Here is a 7150-nt window from a genome sequence, read left to right as displayed (position 1 = left end):
ATTTTTTAATTTTTGAGACAGTTTCGAGTCGAGTTTTTTTTTTTTTTTCTTTGAGACCAAGTTGGTGTTATATTTCCCCACATAAATGGTAGTTCCAGCTACTCAGGGGGCCAAGGTGGGAGAAGCGCCTGCACCCAGGAGAGAATCACTGAGAGGTATTTCACATAGAATACAGTTTGCCCAATTGAAGTGTATAATTTGAGTTTTTAGCATATTCAGAATTGTACAGCCATCACCACAGTCAACTTTAGACCATTTTCAGCCCAATAGAAACTGGGTATGCCTCAGCCATCACCCGTCCGTCTCCCCACCACCCGCACGGATCCTCCCGGCCTCAGGTTCGGAGCCATGTCTGTTCCGGCTATGTCGTGTTGTGGGATCACACAGCACGTGACCTTTTGCATCTGGCTGTTTCCACACAGCAGTGTGGTTCCAGGGCTCATCCACACCGTGGCTTCCTTCCTTGTGGCTGAGTGGCATCCCATGGTACAGACGGAGTGCATTGCGTCTGCCCGTTTGTCTACTGATGGACATTTGGGGTGTTTCCGCCTTTGGCCGTCTTGAGTCACGCTGCTGCATAAGGATGAGTTTTCAGGGGACGGATGCTTTCATTCATCTGGGGCAGACGCCTAGGAGTGTTACGGCTGGGTCTTGTGCTACCCGTCTCTAGTCACTTGAAGAACTACTTTCCAGATTTTTCTACAGTGGCTGCATGTGTTGAGTTGAGCCTCGGGGATGGGATCCTGTCTGGGTGTTCTGCTACGGTGAGGCTGATGGCACCCCAAGAGGTGACTTCTCAGGACACTTGGCCCAGCCACTCTTGAGTTTGTGACCAGGACAGGAAACGCCTATGGTTCCACTCACCTGTGTGGAGTGGGAATAACAGCACAGGGCTGGGATGAGGATGATGTTGCTTTTTCCTGGAAAAACAATCTCTCAACTTTACAGAAACGTTGCAGATACAGAGAGCATTTCTCCCCCAAGCCTTTTGAGAGCATATCCTGACTTAGCGCCCCAGCACCCTGGATACTTTGGGGCACATTTCCTCCTACAGAGACAGTCCCTTAACCGCAGCACTGCCGTCACGTAGCGAACTAGAGCTGGGTGTGGTGGCACGTGCCTGCAGTCCCAGCTGCCCTGGAGGCCAAGGTGGGAGGATTGCTTGGGTCCATGAATTTTTGAGTCCAGCCTGGGCAACATCAAGACCCTGTCTCAAACCACAAAAAATCAGGGAATTAGCATGGATCCCTCACTGCGTCCAGCCCTCGAATCCTCAGTCCTTAGTTGTCTCAGTGAAGTCCTTTACAGCCCCAGGGCCCTGTTCAGATTCTCTCATTTCTCTGAAGAGCTCTGGCTCCTGTGAGGGGAGGGTGGTGTTTAGAAGCCGATCCGGCTGGGCCCTTACTAGTCAGATCTCCTTGTTCATAGACACGCTCAGCTGGCAGAGCTGGGGCAGTGTGTGCACAGCGCGGGCCTGTTCTCTACCTGTCCTTCCAGCCCACCCACCAGCCACTCTCCATCTGTCTAGACTCAGGTCTCCAGAAAAAAACAGAACAGTGAATGGGGTGTGTGTCTGTGCGCTCCAGCTGCTGGAACAAAATAGTAGGGACTGTGCAGCTTAGGCCTGGGAAGGTGAATTTCCATTCTGGAGGATTCTGAGGGTGTGTCGGCAGGGGTGCTTTTTCCTGGGCCCCCTCCTTGGCTTATCTTAATCAATGGCCACCTTCTCACGGTGTCCTGACCTCTCTCTTTTTTTTTTTTTGGAGAAAAAGTCTTGCTGTGTCGCCCAGGCTGGAGTGCAGTGCCATGATCTCAGCTCACTGCAACCTCCACCTCCTAGGTTCAAGCGATTCTCCTGCCTCAGCCCCTGAGTACCTGGGATTACAGGCGTGTGCCACCATGCCTGGCTAATTTTTGTATTTTTAGTAGAGATGGGGTTTCACTGTGTTGGTCAGGCTGGTCTCGAATTCTTGACGTCATGATCCGCCTACCTCGGCCTCGCAAAGTGCTGGGATTACAGATGTGAGCCGCTGCGCCCGGCGATCCTGACCTCTCTTCTTACAAGGACGTCATTTAACTCTAATGACCTCCCGAGAGGCCACATCTCCAGTCACACTGGGCGTTAGGGCTTCAACGTGTGCGTGTGGGGGGGACAGTCCTGTCTGTAGCAGGCGCACGTGTGTGGTGGCGGTGGGGGGAGTGCCCTGTTTATTGTGAGGAGTCGTCGGCTCATACGACTGGGGCTGGCAGTTGGGAATTCTGCAGGGCAGGCGGCCAGCTGGAGACCCCGGGAGGTCCTTACGGGAGGGGACCCCGGTTGTTTAAGGCCTTGGCCAGGCGGACTGGATGAGGCCCTCTCTGCAGAGGCCCCCCTGCTTTCCTCAGTCTGCCGATTCAAATCAGCCTCATCCTGGAAACACCCTCAGGAACATCGAGGCGCTCTGCCCGAAGCTGGGGACCGGGACCGGCCGCAGCGCTGGCCGCTCACTGTCTTACCTGCTGCCCGTGCGTGCCCCACTCGTGTTAGGAGTTGAGCTCTGGGAGGGGCGGTGCCTCCAGCTGTGAGACACCGGGGTGTATTCTAGGGTTTCCCTTCTGTGTTTGAACCTCCTTCCCGAAGGAACTCGGCTTCCATTACCCCCAATACTCATTTCACGCAGAACCGAGGCCGGGCGTGGGTGCTGCGCCCCTTCCCACGTGGGTGCCCTCCTCACCCTTGGCTCTGCCGCCCTCGCAGGAACCCTCTTGCCTGGTCACCTGCTTTCACACCCTGGTTCCTGTGCGGCTCTGACACCAGGACACCCACTCCTCACCCAGCCTGGGCCGCTGTGGCCCCCCTCCCCCACGGCACAGCTCTACCCTTGGCCCCATCTGAGGCTCCCGAGGGAGCTTGAGGGAGCTCACAGGTGCCTGGTGAGCAGGGGTCTCCTGGATGCTCCTCTTCCAAGCTCAGAGGCAGGACCTGGCAAGAGGCAGCACCCCACCTCCCCATTCGAAGCCCACAAAGAGGAAGAAAAGAAACTTCGTGACTCACCCATCACGGAGACCCGAAGCCATCCTGAGAGGTGTGGCCACATAAGCCACAACCCTCACGCTGGGTGCGGGCGAGGGTCTTCCAGGAAACCTAAGCCTTTTTAAGGAACAACTTCAAGATGTAATTCATGCTGCGTTCAGTTTCCTGTTGTGGGTGCACAATCGGGCGGCTGTGCACCGCAGCACAGTTCATCTTAGCGCCTCTCAGCGCCCCACAGAGTGAGTCCCCACGCAGGGCCCCCTTTACCTGGAGGTGACTCCGGGGAGGGGCCCGTGGACTTGCAGGGTGGTGAGGCGAGTGTGTGCATGTACAGCTTCCTCCAGCAGTGAAACGGTCTAGAACAAACATGCTGTGTCCTTGCTGACTTCAGAGGTTCAGTAGCAACCCACGCCACAGCTTCACAGTTGACAGTTGTCACAGGCTTTGCTCGGAGGTGACATTCTGGGGACTGAGCTGCAGCTCTGGAGTTACTTAGAGGGGCCGTCTCCGGGCGGCCCCCTGCTTTTCTTCCTTGCCTTGGTACCAGTAGATGGAGACCCCAGCTGCAGTCCTGCCAGCCCACAGTGGCTTACATGCCAAAGGCTCTTCCCAGCAGGCTCTCGGCCAGCCTGGGTCGCCAGAGGTGCCCATTTTCCTGCCTGGCATGGCTGAGCAGAGCCAAGAAACAGCCTTGAACCACAACACCTCTCCCTCAGCCAGAATGTTCTCTGCATGAGCTGCTCATGCTCAAATATGATCGTGACCTGTAACTTCTCCCGGTAGGCCCTGCGGGAAGCAGAGGCATTGCACGGGCGAGGGAGGTAAGCAGGGAGCAGCCCCCGTGAGGGTGGGCCCTGCAGCTGCGGCAGGGGAGGGGCTGAGGGGTGGATGGGAAGTCAGGCAGCGCCCTGGGTGCTGTGGGGCTGTTCACGCAGGAGTGTGACCTGGCCAGGCAATTTTGGACCCACTGTCTGGCCGTGGGATCGAGGGTGGGTTTGGGTACAGTTCTGCCAGCAGCCCTGGGATTGGAACATCGACCCATATCTCCCAGAACTTCCACAGTTGCATATACTGTCTTACAAAGATAGACGGGTAATGGGGACTGTCCCCCTCATTAGCCCAGAAGTTCCCCTGAAGGGCACGGGACCCCATGCGGTGACTGTTGAGGCCTGGACGGTGGTGGTGGATGAAGAGGCCTGGTTTGCAGTGTGTGTGGTGCTGTGGTCTACCAGAAGAGGGCCCAGGAGTGGACATCATGTGCCCAGCCCCCAGCCCGCGTGGTAAGGAGCCAGCCCCACAGCCACAGCCTGGAGTCTGAAAGGGAACATCTGCATCTCTGATGGGAACCTTTTCCCCAAATGGACTCTTCTACTGTGAAGAGAACGGCCAGCACCGAGGTGAGCTGCTCAGAGATTATCCCTCCAGGCATCACTTAGCTGTGCACATGCCTGGTTTTGTTTCCTGAACCAGATTCAGCCGGAAGGAGCTGCCGCAGACTGCCTCGGAGACTTCCCGTGGGGGCCGTCTCCCCAACGCGCGGCCTCACCCCCATGTGGCATCTCCCCTATGTGACCTCTCCCCTCATGGCCTCTCCCCGTGTGGCATCACCTGTGGGTTCTCACTGCCTGGAGCCCTGACCCCCTACTGTGGGGAGGATTGGCCGTTGGGTTCTGGGTTCCACAGTCCACAGAGGGCAGCCTGGCCCTCTCTGTGCCTCCCCCAGGGATGTTGCCTCTCCTTTGTCCCCTTGTGTCACCTCCCCTGTCACCTGCCCTCTAGGACCTGCATGGCTGCAGTCCCACTGGCTGCCTCTGGGGGGTGCCCATGGCCCTGGAATGGGCTTGGGGGAGACTACGCTGCCCAGGGCCTCTCCAACCCTTCCTCCAGGCCTCTTGCTTGACCCCTTCTTGCTGCCCTGTGTGACCCAGGATCCCTTTGGGCGAGGGCCTTGTTCTCTCCCTGAGTGGAGCCTCTGCAGGTGCTTCGCGAAGGCTGGCACCCACCTCTACCTGTGTGCCACGGCCTGGGATGGACCCTGCAGCCGTGGCCCTCCTGGCACTGTCCCTACCCTGTGCCCTGGCCGGTGTGCAGTAGGGACAGGCACCCTGGGGTCCTTGGAGGCTCAGCCTCCTCAGCCCTCACCCCCGAGACCCCACTGTGGCCCCTGTGTCCACGCAGGGCTCATCTCAAGCCTGACCAGAGGTGGGAGGGGGCAGAGGGGGCCACATAGGAGCCTCTACCAGCCTCTTCCTCACCATGGAGTGGGGGCACTTCCGTCCCACGGGGTCTCAGGCTTGCGGGCTCCGCCCAGCTGCCCAGGCCCCAGAGGGCACTTCTGACCCTTCTCTTTGGGGTCTGCCTGGGGGGCTCCAGGCCACTCGCTCCACCCTGTCCTTCTCCTGGAGCCTCCAAGCGCCTCAATTCTGACTGTGGGGAAAACAGAACTCTGGGAAGAAACCTCACGGCTGTGGGCAGGGGAGGGCAGCCGGGAGCCCCAGCTATCCCACAGGGCCATTGGGTGAAGGCAGAGCCTGGGGGGAAAGTCAGACCCGCGCATGGGCCCCGTCCTGTTGGTGCCGGCGTCCCTGAGTGAGCCGCCGCCTGCCGCCCCCTGGAAAAAGAGGCAGCTTGGAGAAGCAGCTTCAAGCTTTGGAGTCCCGCCCAGCTGCTAGCAGCCCCTGGGTCGTGGTGCGAAGGGGAAGTGTGGGGGCTTGAGGAGGAGAGAGAGAGGAGTGTGCCCAGGGCCCCCGAGGGCCCGTCTGGAGGCGTGTGGGGTGAGGCAGTGCTGGCTGTGCCCCTGTCTGAGATGGGCAGAGGGAAGGCACCTGGGGCTGAGCTGGGGTCCGCAGGCCAGTCCCTCACTGTTCTGGGGTTTGGTTTCCTCACCTGCACAAAGGGCGGGTCCTGCGCTCTCCGGAGGCCACACGGGCCTCCCTGGGGCACTGAGTCTGACTTATTTCTGGAAACTGAGGCACAGGAGGACGTTGATAACCGGCCTCCCGCTGTCCTCTTTCCCAGGGGTGCAGCTCGTCCGTCCCCAGGGTTTCAGATTTGCCCAGCATGTTGCAACGACTGCCTGGCACTCAGCTTGCCCGGTGCCGCCTGGCTCCGCAGCCTTTCCCAGGCCTCACAAGGGGGGCACCGATGGGGAAACTCCATCTGCAGGGGCGTCACCCCCGAGAGATGTGTCTGCCCCATGCCACGCTCCCTCGACAGTCACATGGGTCCCGGGAGGGCACATGTGACTCTTCCCAGGGTTGCAGCATTGGGGTGTGCCAGCCTGGCCCCGTGGGTGCGGAGTGCTGTGGACCCCTCGGTCCTCCCGACCTCGTTTCCCTTTGACATAGAAGTCTGCATGGCATGAATTCCAGTGACAACAGACCGGGCCAGGCTCCCTGCGCCCCTGGTACCGCTGCCCAGGGCCGGTCTCTGCAGTCACCCTCCTTCCTTCCTGGTGGCTCCTCCCTCTCTCCCTCCTTTGTTCTTCCTTCTTTTCCTGCCTAAATGTTTATCCAGTTCCTCCTGTGTTAAACATGCGTGCTGTGCAACAAATTACCTTGAGCTTGGTGACTTCACCACCGCTGCATGTCGGCACCCAGCCGTACATGAGGGTTCAGGAGGTATGGCTGGGCCCGCCCAGGGTTCCCAGGCTGAAGCGGGTGCTGGGGCTGCCAGGCACTGGAGGCTGGGCCTCTCCCACACTCCCTGGCTGTTGGGAGGGTGCATTCTTTTTTCTTCCATGTCTTCTAGAGGGTGCACTCTTGGCTGTAGGCCTCCCGTTTCTCTCATGGGCTATTCTTGGGGTTCCCTCAGATCCTGGAGGTACCCACAGCCCCCTTCCCTAAGGCTTCCCCACGCCCACACTTTGCTGCTTCAGTGCCAGCAGGAGAAATTCTCCCTCATCAGCTTCCTCAGAGAAGGGCTCACCTGGTCAGGTCAGGCCCCGCGCTCGGGTGGGCACAGTAGGGCGCACTCCGTGATGCACCCAGAACCCGCCCCCACAGCCCCCGAGTCCTGGCCGCTGGCCGCAGCCCTGCACCCCTCTCAGAGCTTGAACCAGGGGCAGCGCAGTGGCAGCCCCTTGCCTCTTCTGTCCCTGGAAAACTCTGCTCTGGGCAGTTTGGCGGAGAGTGAGAG

The 7150-nt window shown here is 59.3% G+C and overlaps 1 pseudogene; it reads right to left on the bottom strand.

The window, feature by feature from the left end:
* Nucleotides 1–5264: 5264 nt before the first annotated feature.
* LOC108539772 (uncharacterized protein FLJ46757-like) lies at nucleotides 5265–6412 on the bottom strand (annotated as a pseudogene).
* Between the last annotated feature and the right edge of the window lie 738 nt (nucleotides 6413–7150).

Source organism: Rhinopithecus bieti, unplaced genomic scaffold (assembly GCF_001698545.2).
Source record: "Rhinopithecus bieti isolate Rb0 unplaced genomic scaffold, ASM169854v2 scaffold_18153, whole genome shotgun sequence".
Taxonomy (NCBI): Eukaryota; Metazoa; Chordata; class Mammalia; order Primates; family Cercopithecidae; genus Rhinopithecus; species Rhinopithecus bieti.
Note: the sequence above shows the minus strand (reverse complement) of the source record. Positions and strands in the feature narration are given on the sequence as shown.